Source organism: Pelodiscus sinensis, chromosome 8, assembly GCF_052426305.1.
Source record: "Pelodiscus sinensis isolate ZL-2025 chromosome 8, ASM5242630v1, whole genome shotgun sequence".
NCBI lineage: Eukaryota > Metazoa > Chordata > Testudines > Trionychidae > Pelodiscus > Pelodiscus sinensis.
Window position 1 is genome coordinate 6,050,105 of NC_143059.1, and position 10,697 is coordinate 6,060,801.

At 50.7% G+C, this 10,697-nt stretch overlaps 1 protein-coding gene across 2 annotated transcripts in view; it reads right to left on the reverse strand.

Annotated features, from left to right (window-relative positions):
- The window catches only part of ERLIN1 (ER lipid raft associated 1), a 34,029-nt gene extending 23,405 nt beyond the window's left edge, over positions 1-10,624 (reverse strand). For both annotated transcript variants that reach the window (XM_006126356.4, XM_006126355.4), the window contains exons 1-2: positions 10,492-10,624; positions 3,130-3,222 (exon numbers count right to left, since the gene is read on the reverse strand). The gene's annotated coding sequence lies outside the window, so the exon portion shown is untranslated. The remainder of the gene's footprint in view (positions 1-3,129; positions 3,223-10,491) is intronic.
- Positions 10,625-10,697: the final 73 nt, after the last annotated feature.

Here is a 10,697-nt window from a genome sequence, read left to right on the forward strand (position 1 = left end):
AGCACCCCAACTCCCTCCCAGACTCTGCACTCCCTCCTATACTCCTCCCCCAGGTCAGAATCTTCTCCTGCACCTTTCACCTCAATCCCCTGCCCCAGGTCACAATCCCCTACTTCACCGAACTCCCTGTCAAACCCCACACCCTCTCCTGGACCCCAGTGCCCAACCCCAAGCTCCCTTCTGCACCCAACCTCCCCCCCCATAGCCCGTACCGCTTCCATAGAAAAATGCAGCCTTGACTACTTATCAAAATCTTGGAGTAGACCCTCCATCAAAAATGATTGGCCACCCCTAAGTTAGTACCATGTGGCTGAGCAGTACTACCCAGACCCCTACAAGAGTTTTAGAGATCCTACTGCTTTAAAGCTTTGCCCACCCAGCTGTAGCAAGCTCTCTCAACTCAGAGTCAAGCTTTCTTAGCCCCATCCAGCTAAATCAACTGTTTCCACACCTAAACTTCAAAAGCCAAAGCAACACATATTTGTAATCTTAATTGGACATTGCCTCTTGCAGCCCAGGATGCAGCCGCACCAAAAAGCAGAAGGCTGCCCTGCAGCTGTCTCCTCTGTCCAGCCACTCAGGTCAGCAGGAAGGAGTGTTTTCAGTGCTTCTCCCCTAGCCAGGCATGTGTGTGTATCCTTTGTCTTTTTGAGGGAGCGGAGAATGGAGACATGGTTTTCTCTATCCCTGAGCAGAAATTAAAGGAAAGTGCCCCCTCCCCATGTGCCGCCTTATAATTCTGCTCCCACTTCAAAAAGCAACACAGAATACTGGAACTAGAAGGAACCTTGAGAGGTCACCAAATCCAGTCCCCTGCACTCACGGCAGGACCAAGCATCATCTCGATCACTCCGACACATTTAAGAGCAGGTTAGACAAACCTATCTCCAGTGGTGGAGATTCCACAACCTCCTCATACTCATCCTACATCTCCCACGCAACAACTTGACACCATTGCTCCTAGCTCCATCACTGAACACCCCTAGCTCCATCCTCTTTAGAACACCCCTTTAGGTAGCTGAAGGCTATCAAATCCCCCCCACACTAGAGATGTTAAATATCGGTTAACCTCATGAATTCTTATCAGTTATTCAACTATTCTACAGTCCCCAGGGAGTGGAACTGGAAGCCAATGCACTCTGACCCCACTCCCAAGAAGCCCGGTAGAAGCAGCCCCTGTCTGGGGGGAAAGGGGACTGAGCTCCTGGACTCAGCGCAAACTGGAACTGAGATGCTCTGCCTGCCCGCCTGGCTCCTAATACACTTTAAATGCAGAGCCACAATGGGGATAGGTTCTGGACCCAGTGAGCCAGGACTGAGACAAGCTGCTGGCCAGTCTGCTAAAAAATTTACTGGCTGGGTGGGGGAATGCGTGTAGTCTATAGCATTAACCAATAAGCTTTTGCTTATCAGTTAATCAACTGCACTATTAACTAATATTAACTATTAACTGCTTATCAGTTAATCAACCACACTTCTCTTCTGCAGACTAAATAAGCCCCGCCTCTCCTAAGTCATGTGCCCAAGCTCCCTAATCATTTTCATCATCCTCTGCTGGACTCTCTGCAATCTGTCCACATGCCTTCATTGTCAGCACAGCTGCACCATTCACAGTCAGTTATGAACAGAGTAGATTAATTCTCTGTTCTTATCTCTGAATTTTCCTTCTGCTTTCACTAAAATTAATGTATCTTAAAACAGACGTGTAGAGCTTCTCACATTCATTAAGCAGTTCTGTATGTTTATTTATTGTACTCAAAATACTCCAGTCTGATTTTAATCAACCCACGTACCAACTGATCAGAGCCCATGAACCACACGTGGTACATGTACTGCAGAAGTATTTAATGCCGGCTCAGACCTCTTCTGTCCCCAAGCCATTCTTCAACCTCTTCTCCCCTCCCCCCTGAAGCTCCACCCATGTCTCTCACTATCATTACAGTAACAGACCACTAATGTTAAATTTTAATAATCTTGGAATCCTGGAGAAGTTCCAGTGGCCTGCATGAAAGCTACTGCTGTACCAAGGCTTAAGAGCACGAATAAAACAGGAATTGCAAGCCAGTTAGCCAGAAAGACAGAACTAGCTGACAGAGGGCTATCAAAGAACTGAAGACTGGAAAGGTATTTCATTCTAATCAACACAATCCCAAAGAAAATAGTTCCTTTAAGTGAATCTGAAATTACATGTTTGATCGACAAAAGTAATAACTATTGGCATAATACACTTTTGTCTTCTGAAACCATATAATGATTCAAAACTTCTATATTAAAAGTGGATTAAACAGATTAAAATCCAAGTAATTGATAGATCACAAAAATATATAATTAATGGGAGGGGAGATAACTGCCCAGGGACAGTGTTTCTATTGACATTCCACAGGGATGCTTAACCATCATTCAATACCTTTATCAATGAACTGGAAGAAAACATGAGACCATTGGCGGATAATCTTTACAAACACCACATTGATAGGTGGCAATTCAAGGACAAAGCCCATGTACATAAAGCCCTGAGCAGATAAACTGGCATCTGCCTCTGGAGATCCACAGATATCCACATCCCTATGAGTGGAGGTGAATACCCGCGATATAAAGCAGACACCTGCAAATCTGCAGCATTCGAGACACAGAATTTGCATCAGCAAAAGTGAGCCGCAAATATCTGACAAAGTGCATATCCACAGATTTGCAGGGCTCCACTTCTACAGGGCAATATAGCTAACTAGGTACTATCATGCCACATGCCTTTCAACACTGCATGCATCTCAGAACTGTGACCAGAGTTCACAGTCCAGGATGAAGACTTTATTCTGGAAGGCAGGATTCTGAAAGTGATCTTGGGGCCATGGTGAATAAGCAGCTGAGCAGGAGCTCCCAGTGCAGTGTACTAGGAAGGCAAATAAATGTGCGGCTGTGGGGAACAGGAAGGGATACTATTTCGGTATGCAGCATCGGAGAGACTTTTACAGTTCTGATGCCACATTTCCAAATAGATGCTGGCAAACGAGATTTCAGAACAGTAGCACAAGAATGCTTTACAGTCTGAAATACCTGCCTGACAAGGAGAGACTAGAGGAACTAAATCTATTTATCTTATCAAAAAGTTTAATCACAATCTGTACTTACCTATACAGGCAGAAGACAGCTGAGAGAGAGCTATTTAAACTGGCAGACAAGGGAAAAACATGAGCCAGTGGCTGTAAGTTCAGATCAGAAAACCTGGAAACAAGACACAAATGTTTAACAATTAGTGTAATTAATCATTGAAAGAGGTTACCAAGGGATGTGCTGGATTCTCCATTGCTTGGCACATGCAGTATTAACCAAGGTTGGGTGTTTTTCTAGACATGTTAAAGCTCCAATACAAGTTGGCATAGATAGAGGCATCACTAGACTCCATGACCTGTGATATGTGGAAGGTCAGACCATATTATCACAATTCGCTTCTGATGTTGTAAATGATTAAAAGCCTAAAACAGTGCTTTGAGCATGTTTAAATGAGCAAGGTGGGCAGAATAAACTTGCATTCAAATGCCAGGTGCATAAATAGCTGCAAAAATATGGCTCCACAGGGCCCATTTGTGCTGGAAGAACAAGCAGACAGATGCACTTGTGATCCAAAATGGCTAAAGCACATCTGCATTTTATTGTGTAGATGGGACCCCTAACTATGTGCTCAACCCACTGTAAAGTCTTGAGCAATTATTGTCAAGAAATAGTCACAAAACCACAGACCCAATAACACAATACCCTGCCTCTCAAAATGGCCTAACAGGAAGCCCCAGACGCACCGCAAGAGTTCATATGACAACCAAAGTCTTTTTTGGGGAGGAAATATCATGCCACACAACCAGCTCCATCACCCAACACTCAGTATCCAACCTCCCATTTCTGAGTAAAGAAATATCTCCCAGGCCACTTCCAATATTCTGGATCTCTCCCAATAAAACTTCAGGCTAGAGCAGGACAGAGCTGATGCTGTGGTCTAGCAATGTAAAATCCTGTTTAATTGGTTAACCAGTTAAACATGCTGTTTAGACAATTAACCAATTAAAGGGGCGGACGGCCCCCATGGATCTGGAGTAGCCCCCTGCCTGTGGCAAACAGGGTGTTGCTCCAGCCCCCACCAGTTAACTGGTCACCTATAAACCTTTCCTATGTGGACATGCTGATGACAGCTTCTTATCCCTGGATTTTGGTGTACAGCCATGCGATGGCTGCTAGATCCGAAAGGCCGTGTATACTATCGGTGATGGATCACAGCTGTCCTCTCTCAGACTCAGAGGTGTGCAAGAGCACAACACCCCCCCACACACTCCAATCTTTGTTACCTGCCCTCAGATAGACAAGTCTATCAACACAATCCTGGACCCTTCATAAATCTCTGGCTATGGAAAGGTCTTGTTCCTTCTACATCTGCCTCAGTTGTCAGTCTCAGGCCCAGCCACAGGTGACATATGCTTTAGTGACCTTTCAATTACATTACTGTAACAATGTATCTGGCGACACAAGGCTCCAGCTGGTTCAAACTGCAGCAGCTCATCTCAGCAACACACTCAAAGGGACATGACTCCAGGCTCCTGCATTGGCTCAACTTAAACAAGGAGTCACATCAGCGGGTTCTGCCTTCCAAGCTCCTCCAGAGAAACACCCAGCTACCAAAAGGAACACCCCAGCCACAGGGACCACAGCTGACTGTACCTTTTTAAGGCCTGAACTGGCACTAGCATTGCGCAGCGTCACAGCCTGTTTCAATACCAAAGTCAAACCATGACTAGGGACAACAGCACGTTAAGTGCTTCCTGTGATATGATTGCACTTGCAGTGTAGATGGGCCTAGAATCATACTGCAAAAATTAATTTAGGCCCAACATTTAGGTTCTGAAACGAAATGTAGTTTAAGAACACCTCCCATCAAAAGAAATGTTTCCATGGAAACCTGTCCTTCTATTCTTTTTTAAAGGAATGCTAGGAAGTTGTACCCTCCTCTGTGGCTACTACACACACCAAACCGTTCCCTCCACTTCCCCCTGCTAGGCTTACCAACACCCCTCTCCCCCGGTTGCTACACACTCGCTTACTTTCACCTGTGGTGAGCGGGTGTAAAATGGATCCCTGAAACATTTTAGTAATAAGGAATCTGCAACATGAGCACCCCCCTCCTCCAACCAGCGGTCTCCACCCTATCCTAGATCTCGCCTTACAGTGGCGGCGCTCAGCAGCTCCCCCGGGCGAGGCAGTGACTTGGCAGGAAGCGTGCTGGGCTGGAGGTTTCCCTCAGGAGCACAGCATGTCCCTTGGGCTGAATGGGAGCAGCGAATGCACACACATACCCCCGAGGCAGCAGCGGGGCTGCTCTCAGCTGTCCCCGAGCCCAGCAAGAAGAGCCATGCAGGCCCTGCACTATGGCCCACAGGAGACGCTGGCCTTGTGGAGGCAGCTCATCGGGTAGGTGGGGAGGAGGATGTGGGGCTGATTGAGGAGCACAGGGGGGCGGACTCAGGTAGCGTGGGCACATCTATTAATATAAACAGCAAAAAGAACAAACACTCCACCCCTTCTTCACCCAGGAACCTGCAGCTTGCACATTTTTCATTAGGAACATAGAAATTTTCACACTGGATGTGACTTGTAATCTGGTATCTTATCTCCAAATGAAGCCAAAGTACGCATTTCAAGAGGAAAGTGCTGGCTAATTATGGAATAGCATCTTGGGTGGGGAGCACAAGAATTCCTGCTTTACCCCCATCCAGTCAGCGGTTGAGTTATGTTTTAAAGGAGAGAAAACACACTCTAGGATATCCCAAAACGTTCACATTTGTCATCGGCTTGGTAGGCTTTTGTCACATCATCTCTACCCAAATGGGATTTTAATTACAGGCAGTCCCCGGGTTACGTACAAGATAGGGACTGTAGATTTGTTCTTAAGTTGAATCTGTATGTAAGTCGGAACTGGCGTCCAGATTCAGCCACTGCTGAAACTGACCGCCAGTTCTGACTTACATACAGAATCAACTTAAGAACCCCAGGTGTCCCCAAGTCAGTTGCTGCTGAAACTGATCAGCAGCTGATTCCAGGAAGCCCGGGGCAGAGCAACTCTGCCTCGGGCTTCCTGTAGTCAGCGCTGGTCAGTTTCAGCAGAAGCTGACTTGGGGACGCCTGGGGCAGAGCAGCTGGGGTTCTGCTGGGTTGCTCCAGTAGCGCGGCCGCTCCTCGGTGCTACTGGACCAACCCAGCGGCACCCCATCTGCTCTGCCCCAGGCGTCCTGATTCAGCCGCTGCTGAAACTGACCAGCGCTGACTACAGGAAGCCCGAGGCAGAGTTGCTCTGCCCCGGGCTTCCTGGAATCAGCTGCTGACCTGGGGCAGAGCAGCTGGGGTGCTGCCGGGTTGGTCCAGTAGTGCCCAGAGCGGCGCTGCAGGACCAATCGGCAGCGCCCCAGCTGCTCTGCCCCAGGGTCCAAAACAAAAGCCTGGTCTGCTGGGGGGGGGGGGCACACTAGCTGCGCCCCCGTCCCCCCCCCCAGCAGACCAGGGACACGGGGAGCAGAGCCACAGCAGCAGCGGGGTGCCGCGCCTCTGAGGCTTTGCTCTGGCAAAGTCTCAGAGGCGCGGGACCCCGCTATGGCTGCAGCTTCAGTCCCGGTGCCTGTGGACCGTCCCCAGCAGACCACAGTCACCGGGACTGAAGCGGCAGCAGCGGCGGGTTCCCGCGCTTCTGAGGCTTTGCTCTGGCAAAGCCTGTGGCCAGACAGCCCGCCTTCATCACATCCATCTTATTTGCCTCTCTGAAGCATACAGGACAGAGAAGGAGCAATAAAATCAGCATAGTCTATGCTGGCTCATCTGATCCTGAGAAGCTGAAACATAGATATGAGGAGAGATCAGGATATGCGAGACTGCCACCGGCTGGCACCTATGTTGATTCGAACACACACACAGTCCCTGGAAGAGGAATTTCCCACTGAGAAAAGAATCCCCAGTAATTCCAATTTAGTTCTCTCTCTTAGGCTATGTCTAGACTGCAAGCCTCTTTCGAAAGAGAGCGTCTAGACTGCACGCGGAACTTTCGAAAGAGCAAGCTGCTTTTTCGAAAGAAAGCACCCAGTGAGTCTGGATGCTCTCTTTCGAAGAAGCCCTATTTACATTCAAGAACGCCTTCTTTCAAAAGAAGCACTTTCGAAAGAAGGCGTTCTTCCTCGTGAAATGAGGTTTACCGCCGTCGAAAGAAAAGCAGCGTTCTTTCGATTTAATTTCGAAAGAACGCGGCTGCAGTCTAGACGCAGGTGAAGTTTTTTCGGAAAAAGGCTACTTTTCCCGAAAAAACCCCTGAGTCTGGACACAGCCTTACAAGTGTAAATTAAGTTCACAACTCCCTTGTAAGAACTGGTCTCACAAAAGACAGACCAGCCCCATTTGGCATGACAGATAAGAAAGAGAAATACGTGACCCCATGAGTATAAAAGATGGGCCCAGCACACACTCACTTTGAGTGTCATTCTACCCTCTACCTGCTGGTCAGGTTAGATGTTTGACCTCCCGAGGTTCTATGGGGACGCCCACCTCGTATTTTCATCTTTCCTAGGAATTGAGGGACCGGCCCTGGCCTGACATGCTGGAGTTGAGAGGCACAGAAGGGGGTAAAAATTGTACCTGGATGTGGTCCTCTGTCTTAAGTGTACACATAGAAAGAGTAAGCTGTTACTTGGTACCATTATTTCTATTTTTCTATCTTTATCTTCTTTGTAACCATTTTTAAGATCTATATTTTGCTAGTAGTTAAGAAATAGAACAATAGCCATTGCAACCATATGATTTATAAGTTTCTTTAATAAACCTGTAACTGTTTAAGTTTTAACCTGACTCCTTAAGTTGCTGTAACAGAACCAGGCACAATTTAAAAGAACTTCAGCCGGTCTTAAGGGACAGACCGTTGGCTGACAAAGCCTCAGAAGCGCGGGGAACCCGCCCGGTGCCCCTGGTCTGCTGGAGACGGTCTCCAGCAGACCAGGGGCACCGGAGCAGCTTACGAACAGGGCTTTCTCGCCCCGGAGCTCGCAGGTAGCAATCCGCCACCTCGACCTCCAGGGCGAGAAAGCCCCGTTCGTAAGTGCGGATCCGACGTAAGTCGGGGACTGCCTGTATTAGAGAAAACTCCCTTGAGCTTTTGTGTTATGGGACTGTTCTTTTTTTGCCATTGTAAAAAATATAGTAGGCACAATCTACCCTTCTCTCAGACAGGCACAAACTGGCTAAGATTTGGCCTTGTTTACTTTGGAAAAAAAACTGGACTTTGATCAGGAAATACAGCGCAAGCTCTTGGCAGGAAGGAATAGGCAAGAGTCTAAACGTGCAATCTGAATGAGGCCAGCAAGGCAATGTACTTCTAAATAGTCATTTCACGGAACCCAAACTAGAGATGTAAGAGAGTTGTCGATTACTCGCATTTTCACCCCCCTTGCTGCCTCTATCAGGGGAGGGGGAAGAGGCAGCAGCTGGTGTGAGAGGCGGGGAGGGGAGGCAGAGGTGCAGCAGAATTGCAGTTCTGCCTTTTAAATGTAGTAAGAGTCCCTAACCAAAACTAAGTTTTCCAGCACGTAGATTCTAGCAGGATAAGAAAATAAACTTTCCCTTTGGTGCCCACAGTTGCCCAAGTGCAGAGCAGATTTCTCCATGTCCCTTATTCAGCCCAGGTGATTAAACATCCTTCACCTGGACCAAGCTACACACTTCCTAGAACAATCTGTGTCCAGCTAGTCACTCTTTCCCAACTAAAGGCTACAGTCATGACTAGCTTAGTACAAATCAGGAAAGAGATATGAGATCCAAGGGCCCCTATAAGAAATGGCTGAGAACCAAAGCTTCCCACTTGTGAGTGTGTAGGGCAGGCAAGGGAGAAATTAGTCGTTTATTCCTGCAGAGTCTGTGCTTTCCCTTGGTTTGAAAAAGTGACATTTCTAGTGGCCAAGATTGCAAAGACAAGCCAGGTATAATCCAGAGTCTTGTCTTCCTGTTTCTGCAGACAAAGAAGCATTAAGGCGTCTGCAGCTGCTGCTCAGAAATTGCCAAGGGCAGCAGAATCAAGTTAGCAAGTTTCTGGGTAAGTCTCCCTGCAGACGGACGCTCAGAAGTGTGAGCAGCATCGGAATTATTCACTGGGTAAGAGAGTCCAAACCCACCGTGACTAAGGGACAGGGCAGAAGGGGTCTGTGTCCACCAAGCCCACGACTAATCTAGGAGGATATCAAGAAACTGGTGTAATAACTAACCGCCTCTCAGCAAGCGCCAACAGACCATTTCCCGTTCACCTTGCAGACATTAAGGCTCCTACTAGTAACAGGCAGGCACTCTCCCGCCGCCAGACTCCCCACCAAAATCAAGTGTCCCAAGGAGACACCGCTGCAGCTTCCCAAGCGCTGACTTGGCAGCCAGGAGCACGGACTGCGGCTCCCGTCACCCCCCCACACACACACACTCCCCACGCGCGGAACAAGCGGGCCCCCCCCCCCCCCCCCCCACACTCCCCACGCGCGGAACAAGCGGGCCCCTCCCCCCCCCACACTCCCCACGCGCGGAACAAGCGGGCCCCTCCCCCCCCACACTCCCCACGCGCAGAACAAGCGGGCCCCCCCCATACACACACACACTCCCCACGCGCGGAACAAGCGGGGCCCCCCCCATACACACACACACTTCCCCACGCGCGGAACAAGCGGGGGCCCCCCCCATACACACACACACACACACACACACTTCCCCACGCGCGGAACAAGCGGGGCCCCCCCCATACACACACACACTTCCCCACACGCGGAACAAGCGGGCCCCCCCCATACACACACACACACACTTCCCCACGCGCGGAACAAGCGGGCCCCCCCCATACACACACACACTTCCCCACGCGCGGAACAAGCGGGCCCCCCCATACACACACACACTTCCCCACGCGCGGAACAAGCAGGCCCCCCCCATATACACACACACACTCCCCACGCGCGGAACAAGCGGGCCCCCCCCATACACACACACACACTTCCCCACGCGCGGAACAAGCGGGCCCCCCCCCCCATACACACACTCCCCACGCGCGGGGCAAGCGGGCCCCCCGCATACACACACACACTTCCCCACGCGCGGAACAAGCGGGCCCCCCCCATACACACACACACTCCCCACGCGCGGAACAAGCGGGCCCCCCCATACACACACACGCTCCCCACGCGCGGAACAAGCGGGCCCCTCCCCCCACACTCCCCACGCGCGGAACAAGCGGGCCCCTCCCCACGCGCGCGCGCACCCGGGAGTCTCGCCACGAGACCTGTGGGAGCACCAGGCCCGCGCCCCGCCGCATTCCCCGGCTCGGGGGGGGGGGGAGGGGGAGTCTGAGGGCAGCGCCCCGGGCCGCAGCGAGGGCCCCCCCCCAGCCGGCGTGACGGGAGGAGGAGGGGGAGGGGGAAGGGGAAGTCTCCGCTGCGCCCCCAGTACCTGCTCAGCGCCGCCCCTCACGAGCCACCGAATACATCACTCCCACGCATGCGCAGCCACGCCCGGCTACTTCCGCCTCCCCCAGCCAATCACCGAACAGAATCACAGCGCCCCCTGGGACGGCAAAGCAGCGAGGACAAAATACCTCTCGTCCCGGACCGCGTCGTGCAGCACCGCTCCCTGGCCGAATCCGACCCGGGGACGGG